The sequence below is a fragment of the Haliaeetus leucocephalus genome, unplaced genomic scaffold (assembly GCF_000737465.1).
Source record: "Haliaeetus leucocephalus isolate CR32 unplaced genomic scaffold, Haliaeetus_leucocephalus-4.0 Scaffold241, whole genome shotgun sequence".
In the NCBI taxonomy this organism is placed as follows: Eukaryota; Metazoa; Chordata; class Aves; order Accipitriformes; family Accipitridae; genus Haliaeetus; species Haliaeetus leucocephalus.
The window spans coordinates 178590-199592 of NW_010972677.1; positions in this window are offsets into that span (position 1 = coordinate 178590).

A 21003-nucleotide genomic window follows, 5' to 3' on the forward strand; every position below is an offset into this window, starting at 1 on the left:
TTATGAATAACTCATTGTTCCTACTGCCCGTGATACTGCAGCAATCCTTTGTCATCTTTTGTTCCTACTCTGTCTGCCAACAATTATTTACCTTGTTGTCAAAGTGAAAATCGTTTCGTTTAGTATTTAACATGTAGTATATCACAGCTACCAATACTTGTAAAGGATTGACAGTAGATTGATGGGAGCACTCACAGTGTAGGTTACCATTTTGGTAGCTCAGTGTAAGGGGGGGAATCAGCATGCAAAAAGCAGATGTGCAATCTTCATTATGAAGTGCACTTCTCCACACTTGTACATCTGTCTAGCTGTGTAAAATGCTTCTTATTTTACATGTTAGATCATATTCTTATGTAGGCAGCAAAATTCAACTCTGTATCTAGAAGTCAGCAGAAGTGAGGCAATAGTGCATGTGTGTGTGTGCATGCGCAAAACAAAAGAGCATCTTCTGATCTGTACTCTTAAACATGTCCAACATTACACACAATGTTCATGATCAAACTCTTGCTTTTCAATTTTACTGTTTATTTTTATTGTTTGGGTTTTTTATATTGTGGATCCCATTCCTACTTCTGTTTGCATGTTTAGCTCATCTGCCCTCTGATAAACCCTGGTAAATTTAACTGGATTGATAAGCGTTCCTGATTTACAAACTGTGTACCCAAAACTTCATATGGCTTACAGCCTTAAAAAGTTACTAGATACCTATTAAAGTAAGGGAGAATCCAGGAATATTAGGATGCGTGCTGACAATATCTACTCAAAAATCCCAGAGCTTCATGCTGAGTTGGTGTCAAGTGAGGCCCGCAGTTGGGTTTTGGAGTATCTTTACTATACCCACTTTACAAATTTGGGAATTCAGATCACTACCAGCAGAGCCCCGTGCTCAGCAATATGACATAATCCCAGCACTTTTATTAGTTATAGGTTTGCCACCACTTAGCTAGATGCGAAATTTGGAGAGGGAAAGCCTGTAGCAGCTGGAGAGGAATGGAATTTACCTCCTTTTTGCAGCATCTGATCTGCAGTGGACTGTCATCTATGTGCATGTGTGACTTTGGGGCTCTGTCAGTGGATGCAAATAGCCATGGGTGCACTGAGCAGCTCTATCTCAGACATCTCCTGATGGACAGTCTTCATAGTGTGGAGAGCATGTGGTCATCTTTCACAGGCACTCATGCACCATGCACTTCCCCGCCCTGACTTCACAGCTTTTGTCATGATTTCTGCTGCAGTTGCAGTTCTGCACCACAGGTCAGGAATGGAGTTTATTCACAGGTATTACTGATCTTGGGGAAATAATATGGTGGTGATGAAACATGAAATGAAACAAAACTATTTTGGGAGAATGCAGTTCTTATGCCTGTGAGAAACTCTAATATAATAAATGTAAGTATTCTGCTCAATTTTGTGCACCACGTTTTTTTTGTTGCAAAATAAGTATTATGTTGCAAAATAACAGAGCAAGTATGCGAACTAGTAAAAAGCTAAAGGTTTGGAGCTGTATCCTGTATTTGCTGCATACCTTGCTGGCTCACACATTTGAAAAAGGCAGTAGTATTCAGAAAGCAGAACTGGATTTTAAAATTTTAGCACTTACACAGGCTAAACAAACTGACCCTCAGATGATGAGGCACTCATATTTTTAAGGTGAGTTTCACATGTTTAGAGAAAACAAATAGAAGAACAGGCTATTCATGTGTCTTTAGCATTTATACCTGCCAATGCACACGAACTCAAAAGTCTTAAGAATTAGAGGAGATCTCCTTTTTGCCTTACCAAAGGTTCTCACACAGCTTTGAGCGCAGTGAAAATTAATATGAGCAGTAAGAAATTTTATCACTTAAAAACAGGAACCTTTAGAGGACTACCAGCTAGGCAGCATCTGCAAAGTTAAAAAGTGGTCTTTGGTCATTTAGAGACTGCATCATTTCCTTTGTGTTCCTGAAGCTGCATCTCTGATTCTTATTGACAGCTGTGACATCGGAGGGAGCCTGTGCTTGCCAGCTGCATGTTGCTATGCTCAGCAAGCAGAGACATCGCTCCCAAGTGCAGCTCATCTTCCTGATATTTCCCCCCAGGTTTCAAATACAGTTCCAGTGTACACAATCACCGGAACCTCTGGGCAAAATGTTTATTTAAAGTGGTTGGCTACACATGATCAAAGCACTCTTTGGTTATTAATCTTGACTGAATTTTTACATTATAAATTATTCAGTCATCAAAAAGAAACAGTATTGTAGTGACAGAGTGTCACAACAGAGGGTTTGCTACCGGATTAATAAGTGAAAATAATATTAAGTGTATTAACAAGGAAAAGATGTAGTGATTGGGTTTTCCTGGTATTTATGTCAAAATCAAGACAGCACTAATCTGCAGAATAGTGATGGTCTACTTTTCAGACATCTACTCCCATCATTGCACATGTGCAGGCATAAATCAGCACTCATATATGAGAGTTTCTGTCCCCAAAATTGGCCACGGAAGCAGATAGTTGTAAAGTTTGCAAGCTGTCAGTCATGAACTTCCATTTCTTTCAGTTGCCTGTATTGAAAAATGTCCAAATCAGGGCATGGCTGAGATCCATGTACATTGCAGAGGTTTTTCAAAGAATGAAACGGTTTTATATGATCATCTGTGTTATGCTGTTAAATTGTGGTTAGCATGTTATTTTCAAATTGTCATATATTAAGCTGCAGTCTGATTACTCTGAGCTCCTAACAAACAGCTATAGTTAGCATGATTTTTATTTGTAATCAAACTATTTTTTAAATCTAATTTGTTATGCTATGTGGCATGAAGATAGAAGCAAAATTTCATGATTTTAATATACTGAGAAATTAATGATTTTCTACACTTTGCTCACTGAAGGTTAAGATAACTATCAAAGATTAAGAAGGTTCATATTTCTCTATAGAAATTAATAGAGTTCCTTCATTAACAGAGGGAGTAGCCAAGCCTATGTACTGATAGGAATAGAGACAGTGTTGTAATCTGTTGCCATAATATACTATAGAATAATCCATTAGAAAAACAAAACTGTGTGTTGACTGGGAATTTCTCATTCAGACAGCTATTGCATGTATATATATTTTTAAATGAATGTATGCAAAGTCCAGTTTAGTTTTATGTCAATTACAGTTTGTTATTTTTGTTCTTATGTGCTTTAAGAATGAAATTTTTCACAAAGCCAGATATATTCGTAGCCACAGTTGTATTGCCCCAGTCTTTCCCTATGCATTGCCAGTGCATTACTTATCATTCACTGCATATGTGTACCTAGTCTGTGTGGGAGCACAGTCTAAAGAGAGAATCAAAAGAAAATTAGCATAATAGAGAACTTAAAAGGTAGAAATAAGAAGTAGCTCAACTGTCTTTTTTCGTTCTTCTTTTTTGATTTATTAATTGACATTTGTTTCACTTGTCTTCTAACTCTCTGCTGAGTACACAAGACCAATGTTACTTCTTGGGAAATGAAGAAAAGAGAACAATGGTTAATGTATTATGTGGGAAGGAAGACAGGTGATTTCTACAGAAAATTTCCAGTGTGACTTAGGGATTTCCATGGGCCTCTTCTCCCCTTGTAACCTAAGAGTTTTTTAAAACCCCAACATGCTTTCATTCTGCTTTAGTGTCCACATCAGCAGAATATTTCATCTTGGGGGCAGGGTGGATTTTAGAGACTTACACGATTAGTGTTAGAGATCTTTGTGTGGGAGTTGCTAGATAACTGGAAATTAACATTTTTTATGCTATAGTGAGGGATGGAGAAGAAAAAGGGTTTAAGATTACTGTTCTAGGTAATGTCCTGCTCTCTACAGGCACTGTGAGAACTGCTTATCCCATGCACAGTTCTCAGTTATGCCCAGGAGTATGGTTTGCTGCTCCTGTAGGTAGAAGAATTGTGGTGCACTATCCTGTTGAAGGAGGGAGCTGATATTTGGGGTGGTGGGGGAAGGAAGAGAGAAGGTGCTAAGTTTTTGTATTTGCTCAGTAATTGTAGAAAGGCTTAGTGACCTTGAACAAGAAAATAAGAGTTTAAACAAGCTCCTCCAGTACTTGCCTATCTGATTTTGCCCTGTTCCTGCCCTGTGTAATACTGGGGAAGCAACGAAGATGAACACCAGCTTTCTTTGGGGCAGAGCCCTGTGCTTCGTTCTCCATTCGATAAAAGAGGTATGGGTTCCTGTGTTCCTCTTTTCCTAAAATCTGAGGCCAAGATATAGAAAAGTGTACAATGTAGAAAAGACTGTATATGAGAGATGCTGTGGTTATTGTCTGCAGAGATACTACCAAATAATGAGGCATTCTGCTGACAGCAGGCATACTGCTCTTTTAGTAAAGGTACCTTGTCTTGCTTGATTTATCAGCTATGTTCCACTCAGTTTTGAAGACAGCAGAGAGGACCTAGTCCTCCTCAGCTCTTGTGCTCAGAGATTGTAATAGAAGGGGTGCTAATGGAGATTTTAGTTTAATCCAGACCATAGGAAGCAGTGTTTGAGAGCAGTGATCCCTGATTTTATTCCCAGTAATGATGCTAAAGCCAGAGCAGAACAGATGGTGGGTGTGAAGTCCTGCACAGTCACAATATAAGTAACCTGGTTTTTTTTTTCTATATGCTCAATAGGGAGATGTTGCATCCTTGTATACAGTTAAAGCTTTTCTTTCATGCAGGAAAAGCTCATTTGTGTCTAACTGAAAGCTGCATATTCATGTAATAGGTCTGATTCTTAAGCACCATCCTAGATAACAGATTGTTCAGAAGCATGAGGTGGTAAAAGACTTGCTAGGTCAGCTGTATAACCTTGGAGGACAGTTTTATCAGTGTTGTAATGCTAAATGGGTTTAGCACTCACTGGAAAATGGCTTCCCATGTCCTACGATCCCCGTTTGGTACTTCTATGTCCCTCACAAGTATGGTTGAGAAGAAAAGCTCTTCTCTTTCCCCACCCGCAGCAGTGATCAGTGTTTCGTGCCTCTTTTCCCAGGACAGACAGTGCAAATAATGAACAATGGAATGTTTGAGATTTGGACAGGAGCAATCTGACCATCTCAAACTTGATTTGATTAACTGCTGAATTAATGTGGTGGTTGGGCAATTCAGACATATTGATCCAATTCTGGATTCCTCATACATTTTCAGATTGCATGGTTGAACCTGTTACAGGTAAATACTCCTTTTAGTTTCTTCCTTTCCTTATTCATATTGTTAATCCACAATATAACTTCTTCAGAAGTCTGTTTTCTCTAAGATGAGTTGTCGAGTTCGTTTGAAAATAGCAATGCTTCCAGAATTCAGTACATCTGTGCAAATATAGAATAAAGGCCAGGGGAAACATTAATAGACAAACATGACCCAAAGAGGGGACTTGTCAGATTTTTTTCAGTTCTGCCAGGTTAGTCTGAGACACATAATACCTCTCCCTGCAAACCTTGTTTATATCCTTAGACTGTCGCAGATGCAACAGTATTACTACTACAATGACAAATTTCTCTTAAAACCTGATTTCCTTGACTTGCATATGGCAAGGAAGAATTGAGGCATAGACTAGTAAAATGTTTGGTTTTGTTCAACCTCAGTTGTATGAAGAAAACAGCCTTACACTTCAGTGTAAGAATTCAGTGCAATATTTGTAATAGATCTTAATAATGTCAAAGAGGCTATAGTAGTCTTTGTGTAAAAGTAACAATCATTACAAAACTCAGGCAAACAAACAAACAGACAAAACAGGTGTCTCAATTATGTATAGTGTTGCAGCTAGTAATGGGTGTTGTAAAGAAGAACATATACACTCTTTAGTCTGCATTTATAGAAACACTGCTATGAATCAGGGAAAGGGCTTTGTCTGAAACCCATTTCTTATACTGATCATGCTAAAAGAATATCTTTATTTTAATTCTGAACATCTCATTTAGTGAAAGATAGAGAAGCCTTTATGCAGCGTATTCAATATCTGCAAATACCCATCAGTCAACAACTGTTTGTTGGATAAAGTATCTGTCAGATCTGAACAAGTAGCAAAAAGCTTGGTGCTTGTACATATACAATATTTGTTTCAGCTCTCTATAAATATACATGAACTGGAAAATGGAAGACATGAAATTTGGTTTTTCCTTTTCCATTAAACTAACAGGATATGTTGTCTTCCATGTTTTTCTGAACTAAAAACTTACTCCGGCTTCTTGAACTTTGCACTGTTTCACAGGGTATGGAAAACAAGCCATCTGGATATTGCTCCTACTATTGCTTTACTGATTATAATGTAATCTGTAATCTAGCCATGTTAGGGTATTGATTTCCTGTATGTATATGGGGAAAATACTTTGCTGTGTAAGACCTGTGGTGCTAAAATCACACTTCTGACTTTTCAAGGTGGTGGATTTTTTGAGTACTAAATCTCACAAAGATTTTTTTTGCTGTAAAATTTCAAGAATTAGAAATGAGCTTGCAATCAATACCTAACTTTTGTGAGAAGATGTTGTTGAGGGTGAGAAAGAGTGAGAAAATGCATTTCTGTTTACGCAGTCTCTTGTTAAAGGAAATACATGGGAGTTTCCTGTTCACCTGAAGGGAAGAGAGAATATCCCTGTTTGGAGGTATTTTGCTATTAATTAGTTACACTGTGCCAAATGTTCAGAGTGCAGGGAGGATCTTGATTATCGTTCTGAGCCTGCTATAGGTGATGCTGGAAACTTTACAAGATTTTCAGAGGTGATGTTTTTCAGCAGTAATGATAGGCACGTAACCTTTCCAGCACCAAAACCAACGTGAGCTGGCATCGGGAGCCCTGTCCCCAGAAGGAAGGGCTGTCTGAGAGTGCTTGGTGAGCTGGAAGACCTTCCCCTGCTGTGCTGTCTGCTCACAGCCCGGGCTGCACAAAGGAGGCTTTGATGAGTTACTCTCTTCCCCAGGGGAAATGGCAGCCTGCAACATTGCATATATGGGTGGCAGCCAGGTGGAAAGGGTACTGATGCATGTGTTTGTGGGGGGAATTACATCCTCAATGGCACTGAAAGTAGAAATTTCCTCTTGGTAAAAGCAAATCAGTGGGACTTCAGGAGCTGGTTTACTCCACATCTTGCTGGGTTGTAGTTTGTCATTCACACAGCAGTTAAATGAATGCATCATTGAATCACTGGACTGATGCTAGCAGCTTGAAGTAATCTACTTAGAAATGAGTTGTATGTATGACTGTAATGGGGTGTTCCTCTAGTTCTTTACTTCTGAGAAAACAATTTTTTTAAATAGGTTTTGTCAGGCATTTGGAAACATCAGAGTGGAATTGAATTTAATGTTGAAGGCCTATGGCCTGCCCTCTGTGGTGTATTTCCCTTCAGTATGTTTGCCTACCTCTTTGCTTTGAGATGTGTGTGCTGCTTTTTCTCCAGAAATTTCCAGTCATGAAATATTAAGCAGATGTGGTGGGAACTGATGAAAAAAACAAAAAACTCTCCCACTGAAGTTAATAGAAAGAGTTGACATTGTGAAAGTACTTGAACGCAGGCTTAGACAACCACTGGGGGTGGTTGGGATAAGTGGATTGTTGAGGACCTGTAGTGTTGTAGAACATCTGTTACTCTTCCTCCCCATAGTCACACTGTGGTAAGGAGCTAAAGTAGCTGTTAAATGCAGAGTGGCTCCAGATCTCAGATGGGTGCTGATTATGTGCCCTGTATTTCTCTTCAGGACATCATGGTTGTCTGGACCTAAAATGGTTCTGGACCTAAAATGGTAATTTTTAAGGAAGTCACCAGTTAAGTCAACCATACACTTGGTAGGCTTGGTACTGACCCCCTGTAGCCAAGCAGGAGGGCAGACAAAAGCCTTTGCTTGTTTCTGGAGTTTGTGTGCTTTGAGGGCAGCTAGTGAAACACCTGTTAGGTGCTCTGCTCCTGCAGACCAAGGATGAAGACAGGAAAAGTGGAGGTGTGAGTGATCTCAGGATGTGTGCTTCTTGCTCTGGGCTGCTCCTTTCAAGGCAAATGGGGTAAGTCTAGTGGGCTACCTCCCCTGCTCCTCCTGCAGCTTTAGGTGCATCCAGGGTAGTAAATGTTTGAGTAAAACTGGAATTTTCGTGGTTATTTTCATAGTAAGAAACCTGGGAATGGTTCTGACAAATTTGAAAGACAAACCTCAATGACAGAATCCTTTGTATTGAATAACCAGTATGGATTTGTGAGGCATAAATAATCCAAGTTTAACCTTTATTGTGAATTCCACTGTTTTTCTGGAAAAATAAAGGAAAAGGGGAGGCTCGTGCCCTGTCAGTCGCAAAGTGTCGGGTGACACTGACAGTTTGAACTTACAGTTCATCAGGCAGATGCATCAAAAAATTGTATATGGCCTCTCAGAAGATGTCAGCTCAGCTGGATATTTTCTGAAGATCTCAGTTATTTACAAAAAAATTGTTTTTGAACTCTGCACTTCCTGATCAGCCTTGTACCAGCCAAACAAACAAAGAAACCCCATGCAAGAAAGTTTCCCTAATAGTTAGAAATGAGAAGATTATTTTGCTTTATTTTTCAATTGATACAGAGTACGTAAAGGAGAACAAGGAAAGCCCAATCGTTATGGTGCCTATGAAGACTGATAGTTACATCCCTGTCATTCAGTCAGAGCTCAAATTGCCTGTGAAAGAATGACTTTTAAAAACACTGTTATCCCAAAATAGGAGAGTGTACTGATACTTGATATATTTTGAAATCTCATTAGATTTCATTGAAAGCTCATTTTTTATTATGGTAAATGAGGTTAAGTTTCACTTTGATAAATAGGCTCCTTCCATTTGGCAGAAACAGGAAAATTAATTTAACAGCAGAAGTAGCTTGGATTGTGCCTGTGTTTTATTTTTAGCTTTTTCTGTTGATCCAATGTAATTAATCAAGCCATCTTATAACTTAGAGTCAGCAACTTGGGGTGCACGCTGCTATCATTTCATTCTCCTTTACCACCCATATCAATGAGGTCCTATTCTTCAGTTAATGTAACAGCCACAAGTGTAATACAAGCCATTAAATCATATACCAAAGACGGTAGAGAAAGTAACATCTCATTTATTTCTTTGTTATGTGTTGAACTCTACCTTTTGCTCTGTACTAGGGAAGCCACCAATATGGCTTAACTGAGATCAGACACTATTACCTCCTACCAGAAGCTGTATTTTTTGCATCCCATGTGAATAATCCTTTCCTGCTCGGAGGGGAAGACTGTAGTTAGCCTTTGTTTACTATAGGATATGACTTCAGAAAGCATTGGAAAATAAGGTTAAAAATTTATGTTGTACATTAACCCTCCTTTCTCTTCCCTTATTAATTGCCAAAAGTGTTTGTTATCTGTAAAATGAAATTTAAGCATGTTTTTCTATAAATTCTCCTGAGCTTTGTAACTAATGTCTATGAATATACTTCAGGTTTCCCTGACTTTGGGCTGGATATTTGCAGCCCACCCCATCACTTTTTTCCTTGCTCCCTTCTCAGAGAAACTGTGTACAGGCTTTGGCTTTAGACCTCTTGATTCCTATACTTCAGCAATGACTTACATCCAGATCTGCTGCCTGTTTGGCTTTGCAAGTGTGAAGGTAGATGCAACCAAATTCTGGTTTGTGGCAAAAGTGTCAACACTTCACTGCTTGTAGAAAAAATTAAAAGGAAATAAGGCTTGTGGATGAGCCAAAGGCAACTATGAAACTCTAAAACCCTGAAAATAAAGGAGCACTTCCCCTTAGTGGAACAGTATAAATTTTAAAGGCAGTTCTTGAGGCCAGAATTACATAGGTGGATTAGTTTTCCAGCTGCATGTTGATATATATACCAGATGCATGGAGATGTTATACATGTGGAAAACTTTCATGCCTTCATCTATGTTACTCCTTTCTAATCTGGATTTCTTGTGTTCACTGTCAAAACCCTTTAAAGTTGTTGCCATTTTGGTAAAAATCAATCTGCTGCAGAAATAATTCCTCTTTTCCCTTCTACGCCTCAGAGAGGATCTTCAGAATCACCTGGGGTGGGTAGGAGGCAAGAAATTATAAAAGACATTAGATTTTCCCGCTCAATGTCTTTCATGAAAAAGGTGTGAATTTAACTGCTATTGTCTGAAACTTTTAGCTAAAATTAATGTACAATTTGTCAATTATTCTAGTTGATCTCTGCCTTCCAAAAAGAAACTTTAAAAATTTTAACTCTGATTTTTTTCATTTAAAATAATCTTTCATTTTATTAGATAAGTAAATCTAAACAAAATAATTAATTTGAAGAAAACTTGTTTTTAAAAATCATTCAAACCATTCTTCTTCTTCTTGAAATATATTAGAAGTTGAATGCTTTTAAAAATATTAGTACATAATTTGAATAAAATAATAATTACTTACACAGCTTAGGTCCTAGACCAGCACCACTTTTCTATAACTCAGACGTAATTCTTAAAGAGATTCATGTCACTAGTGACTTTTTTCAGGTCAGCTGCTAATGTGAAAAAAAAACCCCAAACTATTTGTCTTTCAAAATGATAAAAAATCTGCCTGTAGGCACTTTCTCAAGAATGAGAGCCTCAATCCAAAAAAAAGTATTTTGACTTCCAGTTCCTAGTTAGGGTTCTAATTTCTTTATTTTTAATGAAGCTGGGCTTTAAGCCATGAGGGGACTTAGGAGTCTTTCACAAAACCAGGGAGGAAGAGAAAGTGGTGCCAGCATCATTATAATCTGGCAACTAGGACATTAGCCTGGGTGCTGGAAGTTTGAAGAATCTGGCTTTGAATAAAGCAGAGACGAGACTCAGTTGCACATTTTCTGTAAGCTGGAGGCATGATCCATCCACTGGCCCAAAAGGATAACACTTGTTTCTTGTTTTCATCTTCCCTTTGATTAACGATACCTAAATTCCTTCTAAATTTAGAATGAATTTACATTTAAAAATGTTTAATCAAGGTGGGTTTATATATTATTTTTTTCTTTTTAATATCTATTCTAATTTATTCTCTGATTTTGACTTAAAGTCAAAACAAAATATCCAATCTCTTTTTCTTTAGACAGAGCATAGACCCTGGGGTAGTTTTGTGTGTTCTGAGAATGCTTTTTACAACACTTTTCTAAACAGATTTTGTATTCCCCTTTGTGATATGTATCCCATGTAGTGGAACTGGTACTGCAGCAACAACCCCTGTATTGTGATTACTTAATCAAAAAGATGGAGTTATGCCTGTGGAAACAAACCGGGGGTAGGCAAACACCTGACTACAATGTCCTGAAAAAATCGTCTTGCTCAGGGTCTTGCAGCAAATAGCTTGTGGCTGGAGCTGAACTCTATTGAGGGTCTGTCCACTGTGTTGGCTCATCACAACGCCTTTAGTGAATAAAGTAAGACAAAGGAGTGGTCTCTTTGCAGTATTTCCCACTGTATCGTAGAACAGTATCTTATTATGGTTTGTTCCTTTCTTGTCTCCCATCTTTCTCATTCAAATCTCTTTGCTTGTACATTTTTTTCATCTAGACATTAGGAAATTTTATGTGACTGTTAAGCTTTATATTAATGGCATATAATTGTTGACAGGTGAACTCAAGGCTAGCAGTAGCAGCTGTGGAGCAGTGCTGTCCCTTAGAAGCATTATTCCCTTTATATTGGGACAGGTAGTTTTACAGCCAATTCACAAAAAGCCTGTGCGTATGGATTACAGAATCTGTGGAGCAAGCATGACTAGAAACATTAACAAAATCATATGTGAAGCAAAGAAAGTGTGATTTTGAGTGCCTTGCCATGGTAGAGAATATTAAAGTACTTGCTCATGTTAGAAATTCTTTATATGGCATTTTCAGCACTATGATAACAATTTAGTTCACTTTAATGAGAGAGATACTTCAAATATAACAGGAGAGAAGCCATTTTGGTAACAGTCTGTTGCTGCTGTCAACTTATATTCTAAAATTAATGTGATAATAGAGTAAAATTATTTGAACTAACTTTAGATTAAGAAAGAAATCTGTATGCTTCTTTACTGGTTATAATAATGATTGCCCTAAATGGCCTTCTCTGCCATGCTTGTGGATTGCTGTATGGTGTTCCTTCATGAAGGCTCTGAGGACCTCTGTCACATTTAGTCATTCCTAAAACAGAGAAGTCAACAAAGTGCTGTAAGAAACACTAATTTAGGTTCACTAGACTGGGGTTCAGTGTTGTGCTAAGGTTTCACCTGTCTGGCAACTATGATGACAAAGATGATGCATCCCCTAATACCCACCTGGTAAAATAGGAGTGGATTCTAGATCACATTAGATAGTCCTGCCATAAATTTGTGAAGGCTGAGCTTAAAAGTAGTTAGATTTTCTGTCCTGCTGCTCTGATCGGAAAAGCTGATGCAGCACCCCACTCCTTCCCATGTTAGTTCTGGCAGCCCCACTGAGCTGAACTATCAAGTTGTCCAACAGTGTGTTTCCTTTGCTGATGTGTCTTAATTCTAAGAACTTTACATCACAAAAGACATTGTACCTAACCTCAGTAGTGGTTCAGGCCAGCACTCCAACAATATGTTTTGTTATTTCTTCCCCATCAGCCTATGAGGAAGAAATAAAATCTCTACAGTTTTGCAGTGTTGTTCCCTAAAAAGGAGGTTTGATTTGATCCTGGGCAACGGGTGGTCTTAAATTAAGCACTGTGGTGAAAGCCCTTATATATTTTTATTATCATTAGACAGCTGCAACAAGTCTTGATTTTTATGAAGACTTATTTTCCATATTAGGAAGTAATTTTGGAGGTCTCAGTTGCTGGGGGCCATTTTGAAATACTTGACATGCTCCTGTCAAGTGCGGAAATGCTGATTATCTCTTTTCTGATAATCCAGTTGTTTTAAGGAGTCTCTAACTTGGTGAATGTAATTTTGAGGAATGTCACATTAGTTACTTCTGAAAAAAAGGAAACAAATACATAATCTCATTTTTTAAATCTGATTTTTGTCTCTGCATTGTCTTGTGACAGTGAGTTTCGGATATTAATTATATGCTGTAAACAGAAAATTACAGCTCCAGTTGTTTACGGTGTTACAGTTTTGAGCTCATAACTCAGATCTATTCATATTGTTGTACAGAAAGCAGGTCTTCTGTAGGTGCCCATGGAAAAGAAAAATGAAAATATTGTCATTCTTTTTCTATTAAAATAATAATGCTACTTAGCATTTATATGACTCCATGCTTACAGCCTTTTACAGACATTAACCAATTAATCCTCATAATAGCACTCTATTATGTTTAGCCTACAATTAGGGGCTGTATTGAAAACTACCTACTGTCCTCATTAATTACCTTGTGAAAGCAGAGCTATCAAGCATCAGTGTTGCATTTGCTCATTTGCATCGATACACTGCAGCATTCCCCCAGCCTCCAGTCCTCTGCTAGGGAGCTTTCATAAATGTTGCTGCTGCCTATATTCTGACCTGATAATTAGAATCACTACATCTTCCCAGTCACTTTGGAGAATAAGACATAAGTAAACAAATTAATAAGTCACACTGGTCGTGTCTGTTGTCCTCATGTTTTCTAAGCTGGTTAAATTACTTACTTATAAATAAGAAATGAGAAGGGCATTTGTCATATAAGCAGACTGGAAGCAAGTTTTTCACTGAACATGGAATTTCTGATTAGGTGTTTGCAAAGTCTGAATACCTACGTGATTTTTGAAATTAGGATGATCAGAAAAAAAATTATAAAAGAGCTTTATCTATGAACTTTCTTGAGCTTGCCAAAAATTCTGAAATAAAAAATGATATTTAATAATAACAAGAAGATCAGTAAGTAAATGAATCTTCATTACACATCTGAAAGCTATGACTGTTTTGAGCTGGGTAAACTGAGACATGAAAATTAAACAGTCATATAACAAAAGAGTGGTGAAAAGAATTTACTGTTTGTAGCTCCCGGTTCTGTGCTTTTACCTTGTTCATATTTGACATTCTGGTCTCAAGCCTTCTTAACCTTCCTCTCATGTCAAATGCCAAGAGAAGCCATAAGATGCTGTCCTTAGAATTATAAATATCCCAGCCTTGAACTGTGAACATCTAGATAGCAATTCCAATTACTTTGGCATCTGCCTCATTTATTTCAGTTCACATTACTGTAGGTGAAAAAGCCACTTGAAACTCATGCATTATCCTCTTGGGATTCATAGTGGTATTCATCAGAATGTGAATAATATCATGACTGAAATTAGGCCTACAGTAAACAGTGAGAAAATGTTTTTTACTCTTTTTTTTTTTTTTTTTTTGTATCTTAGGTGACATCTTTCAAACAAGATGAAGCTTTTTGAAGTTACAAAGCTTCATGTTTAATAGTGAGTCTGTTCTTGATTTGAAAGTAACAGCACTGATACACCTTTACATTATCTAAAATAAATACCAGCTCAAACTGCATACAAGCCAGGAAACAGGTTTGGGTTAAATTCTGCATGTTGGAGGATGCTTTGAGGTTTATCACACACAAGAACTTTTTCAAACCCAAGGGAGAGTTGAACCTTTATCACTTTAATATAAAAGCAGTTAATTTTATTCAGTGTTCAAATCTATTGTTACCACATATCATGAGCCACTGCTCTGTTACAGGGGTTGCTGGAAAATTTTGGAATACCCTTAGGTAAAATTAGCTTATAATCACTTGCACTTTATTCTATTACAAAAAGCAGACCTGCAGACTGCTTCAGATGACTTATGCTTACAAATGTGACAGCCTTTGCTTTTAAATCTCTAAACAGATTTGCTACTACAAGAACAGGAAGCACAATTATATAGAACACAGAAAAGCTGTAGAAACTGTATGTTGAGCAACAAAGCCTTATTAGTTTACACATCTGAAGAGAACTTCATGAGAGTGACCACAGAGTTGCTGTTGTAGCAGGCTGGGCAGGTGATTTGGTGGTGTTTATGGAGTGTGGTCTGCCCTGGGCATCCTGCACAACCATTGACACCAGTAATGCTCAGTTCTCAGTTGTTCTCTGTGGCAAAGAGAAGAGCTTTTCCTCTTGTACTTGCTGTAGGCTAGTCTGCTAGAACTTCTGCTGATCTTTTAGCCCTGTGCTGTCTAGGATGCAGCAGAGGAAGTGCAAACCCGGTGTTGAAGTGTCAACAGAATTACTGAGAATCCCCTACTTCTTTTCTGTATAATTGGAATTTGTATTGGAAAATAACTAGATGTCTCCAGTACTCTTCATGGAGCTGTAAGCAAATGTGTGAGAAAGGGCCCAGCGTATAAAAGGGAGGTGCCTGTTGGGTGATAGAAATTGAAGAAAATAATGGTTCTTTAAACGAAGAAACAACCTGTGCAATTCCAGTTTCCTGCTTGGATGCAAAGGGCATTGTGTCTTTAAATGAATGTTGTTAGATAAAGCAAATGAAGGCATCAACATGAGCGATATCTTACCCCACAGGAACAGATTTTTTTTTAATTAGCAGTGGATGGTTACTACCATCCAACATTAAAAAAAGCTTGTCTCTAGACTCGTGGGAACAAAATGGTAGATCGCTCGTATGAATAGAGGCATAAAGTGAAGTGCAAATTAAGGTAGCCAGTATTCCTTAATTTCAGGTGCATTTGGCACTGCACAACATCAGTTTCTTTGACAGGCTGTTGATCTCTGTATTGTATGCACAATGTGTCCTTCCTCGTATTGAAGTCAGAGAAGGAGTCATGCAAATTGCTGCAGAATCAGTTGACTGCTTGAGCTGATTATACAAATATTCTCAAGGTTTACATGAGAGATGGTGTGGTCATTAAAATCTCCTGCACTTCAGCATTTATTCATGACTTTTCTCTGCTTTATAAATGGATAGTATAAACTGAAAGACCATCTGACAGCAAAATAAAAGTCCATCGCTTTAAGGTATACATTCCAGGAAAATTTTGCTATTGCAATTGCAAAGCCCAACAATAAATTTCACAGGTGTGCTGCGGTTCCTTATTTATGGGCCTGGGCTATTCTTTGGAATCCTATTTGCCTCCCAGGCTTACATGCTAGAGGAAGAACTAGAAAGCAACAATGCTGGAGCAGATTCTTACTTTTCGTTTACAACTGAGAAGTTTAAATTAATTTGGACCCCAGCCCAACTGCTGGCCTTTTATAAGGGCATGTGTGAATGAATGCTAGAGTAGAAAGCCATCTCTTAGTCCTGCAGGAACAAGATATTGAGAACCTCTAAGACATCCTGCAAACTGTGTTACAGAAGCATAAGCATTTTAATGCAGATCTACTTGTTTGTAATATCAGCCGTTTTAATCCAGGCTCTAACCTGATTACCCTTGTTATGGAGGAAAGGTTGTAGTGTTCAGACAGATTTTCCTCTGAGCTAAAAAGGCTTAGCCCTGTGATTCCATGAGATGACAAACTGCATGATACAGTAATGTGACCATAGCTGATGTTCAGTGGCTTGAAGATCCTTCATCAGGACCAAACTAAAAAAAATAGCTGCCTCGTTGTGACTCTGGTGCATTGAAATGGAATGGGTGTACAATGATGAGCAGAAACAGAAAATGAGGGAACTTGAGATCTTTGCTGTTGCTCATTTGCCTGGGATCAGTTTTCCACACCTCTCTGCAGGTGGTTTTCTGTTAAGGGCCTCTGTCCTTAGAGTTTGGTATCCTTACACCAGATCTGAATTTTGTTTTCTTCTAGGTCTCTTCATAGAGTTTTTATTTATTTATTTATTTATTTATTTAACTGTTTGGTTTTTTTTTTTCCCACTGAATTTATAAAAATCTACCATCACCATAACAGGGGAGATTGAATATGGATTGATTTTTTTTTTTTCCTAAATCATCTTAGATTAACATTGTATGTTCTAAAAGCATTAGGAAAGGCTAGGAACAAGCACAGAGAGTCCCAAAACATGATACAGAAAAACAATATAAAAGAAGTGTTCGGTGGTTACCTGAAGTATTAGGGAATCAAGGGACTGTGGGGGAATAGGAAAGGAATCACATTGCCATTTAATTCACATAACCATGTAGAGATTCAAGGTTGCAGAGAGATTTTGTTGGAGATACATTGTCGGACAGAAACAGGCTCTGGTTAAACTCTTAGGAGAATACAATTGTTTTATTTCACTGTACCCTTTGCTTGGTTCTTTTTAATTGAAAATTTTGTCAGTAAGGATAACTTTTAAAGTACAGAGGTCTATGAGATCCTGTCAAGTCATGATCCAAGCAGGAGGGCCTTGGCTGTTGACAGGACCAGCTGGTATGCCCGTGTCTGGGAGAGTGTAGGCAGACCTGAAATCACTGAAGACCTGAAATCATGTGTGGTTTGATACTTCAGAAACAATTAAGGAATTAGATTTGTAAATGGAAAACTGTGGGAGCCTAACTAAGCAGTGACCTGCAAATGTGTGGTGAAATTTAAAAGGATATGCAGTGAGTTCTGGAAGTTGACACAATTTTATCTGCTGACTGGGGAAAAATGATAAACATACAAAGAGTGCCAGAAGTTTAATTACAGAGGCCTGCCAGCTGCCTCTCTGCTTGAGATCAACACTTTATGTTGCCTTTTTTGAAGTCCTGTATATTCTACTGCAGTAAAGCAGCTGTTGGGACTGGAGATGTTTTGGCCATGATGGGTATATAAATGCTCCAGAGAAAGTAGAAAACTGTCATTTGACCGGCTGCCTGGGTCAGTGTGACAGTGTGCTCCTGCCTTCCCCAACCTGACCTGTATTTCCCATAACCCTGCTCAAGTTATAACCACCAGCGGTGGTTGTGAAGCATGTGTCTGGTTGTGTGGATTTGGGGGAGACAGATAACAGCACAACAGCCAAGGGCTAATTTGAGCAATGTGCTCACCTAAACATGTTGCTGGTCAATGTCCAACTCAAGCCAAATTTGGAATAAACTAACACCTGTAGTTGGTATGTAAATATGACTATAAATCAATTATCTTACTGCATAAACTGTGGACACCCCAGAGCCCGTTGAGCTCTCCTGCAATGCAGAGGGCTGCACACCAGGATCTCCCCTTGAGTAGGGACCCCTCTCAAGGTTACTCCTTGAGGTTGAGAGAATCCTTATTGCATCAGATACTTGGTAGGTGAATTCGGGATAAGCATACTGAAACTTTGAAATCTTAGCTAAATGATACAAAGGATTGTTTGCACATATATAATCCTTTAGACATAAACTGTTCACCCAGTCTGGGACTAGGACTGGATCCAGGTGCACCTAGACTCCTCTCTGAGAAGTTTAGAAAGACAGGGGGTCCATTCTGCACCTTGTGACTCAACAGGAGGATCTCCCTGACAGTTTTGTCTGACCCTGTCCTCTGTGCAGTAAATATCAAGTGAACTTTGCCATTGAATCTTGTTAAACCACTGCCCCATTTACTATCAAACTTTGTTAAATCACTGTTTTATATCAATAAACATATTGATATTTCTCTTTTAAGGAGTGAAGTGTGTCACTCCACCTGCAACAGTCAGCAAAACAAAGTTCATTCTGATGCACTTGTAGCAGAATACAGAGTTGTCTGCCTAACTCAGGATTTATACCAGCAAAGCAAAGACGAAACTCTGATTCAAATACCTCCAGTGGACCTGGCTAAGAAGACTATCAAGTTATTCTATATATTGTATGCAATAATGCTATCTTAAAAGCCCCAGAAGACACAAGGAGAACTAAATTCTACTCTTAAGTGTATCTGTAGTATTTAGAAAATCTGGAGTGGTATCATGGCTTTCATTGGAGCCACTGCTTGTACATGCCTGGGGTGAACTCGAGCAGCTGAGCTATATGAGCTAGTTCCTGTTCTGCAGTAGGAAAATGTGTGCATGATATTTCATTTAACTTAGGAATCACTCCAAGAGATTTTTGAGAGCAAAGTAAACATGGACATTACTAATTTACTTATCTCTTCACTGCCACAGAGTGGCAGCATGAATGCATCTCTGTAGTGAAATAATTCCTGACAAGTGAAACCCTGGAAAAATCTGATGGAAGTAGTAATCTCTAATAGAATAAATAAATCGTTTCAGTTTCTATGCTCAGACTCTAAAATAAATGAAGTCTACAGCACTAACAATGAAGGAGGAATTAGCTATTTTTTTTCAGACAAAGAAAGGAAGCATTCAACAGTAAAGATAAAATTACTCCTTAATTGTATAGCACAGACAAAGAGACAACGGAAAATGAATGCTCTCAAACTAATGCCTGGGTATTGCTGAAATGAGTAAGTTAGAAATGCCTCTATACATATTGAAGGGAGCGCTGTGGAGGCAGAGATGGGACATCTGGAAGGACAGCATATGACCTTTTAATTAGTCAACTGATTCTGTTCAATTCTTTAAAATAACACCCTTCTATGCCTGCCGCCTCACCTCCTTCCAAATAGAGTGGCTTACATTTGCTACATAGATGTGTTTAGAAGAACTTATTTTGACTCAGTTTTCTGTGAATGAGGAATGGGGAAATCTGTGTGGGCTTTTTTTTCTACACAGAGTCTCTCATCTCCTTCTGATCTGGGCCACTTGCACAACACTGAAGGCCAAGGTGAAGAAAAGTTGCTACTGTCCCAGTCTGACTCAAGATGTGCGTAGGCTGAATCTGGCCTCAACAGGATAGGTAGTATTGTATTGTTTGCTTAAAGACCACTAAGAAACACAGAAAGTACATGCGCATGTGTTTCCTCTCCATGGCCAAATAAGAACAGAGAACAATGTAGTGATTGTGGAGATGACTGTCTCTCTATTAATTCAAAATTAGGAAAATAATTATGGTTTGAAAAAAGTCAGGGAGGAATTACAGATAGGAGGGATTATAGGAGGGGTGGGGGAGGGGTCTTACTGAGTTGCCAAGGGAAAACAGGGCAGGTTCCGCATGCCCCAAATGGAAATATGACCCTAGGAACATGTGCTCTGGACCTTGTCCAGTGACTGCAGGGTATGCAGGGGAGTACCTGGCATGGCCTAAATTCATGGGATCCTTTGGGGACTGTTTCAGTGTGAGGATTAAGAATCAGTCCCGCACACTCTGGAAACTTCCTGAGAGCACAGTCCTTTTGCCGATACCTTGAGTTGTATATACTACATTTTTTCTGGGTATGTTGAAACATTTTGTAGCTATCATAGCACTGATACCTTCTGAAAGGGCACTAAAAACATGACACTCTGAGATTCAGTGATTTATTAGTTCTATAGTGCTTGCTGAATTTATGATAATTTTTTTTCATGCCTCAGTGGCTGGCTTTTCAACCACAGCCTGAACACTGAGGTCATGCTGAGATCCATCTGCTTTCTGCATCTTTCTCACCAGTGCAGGTATTGCATGGGGCAAATTCTGCTCATCCTTATGTCTGAGCAGCCTTAACTATTGATACACAGGGCAGAATAGAAAGGATCTAGTTCACTTACTTCAGGCGCTGGTGGCGGTATGGGAATATGTAAGGCAGAATGCAGCAGCACAGATGTGAACAGTCCTACTTGCATGCATGTTCCTTCCCTGTAAATAAATGCAAGATAGTTTGAAATATCTTATCTGCATTAACAGGGCATGCAATGAGGCAGGCATGTCAAGCTTTAATCAAATTATGAAAAAAGTGGTATGTGATGTGAATGCATGTGGGTAGCAGGAGATTGACTCAGCACCCCAGATGGTCTCTCCTAGAACTATGTCCAAGTCAAACCCTTTAAAATGCTTAAATATGAACATCAGAATGATAGTGTTTTGTAGTTGTACAAGGAACATGTAAACATACGTACCAAAAAGCTACTAGGTCATGTAAGGTGATATAATGACACTTTTCTGTATTACCTTAAGAACAAGCCATTATATTCTCTATTGAATAAGTCAGGAAAATCTCTGCAGATATTGCAATTCATTTTCAATGCTACGTACTTTTAAGTAGTTTTCTACAAATGACTTTTTCAGTTCAAAACTGTCACAAGGATTATAAGTTAGCATTCTCATTTCCTATTTTGTATGTATACTTTAAGGGAATTCCCTTCTGTGTAAGACTGTCATTTCTGTAATCTCAATAATAAATATAAT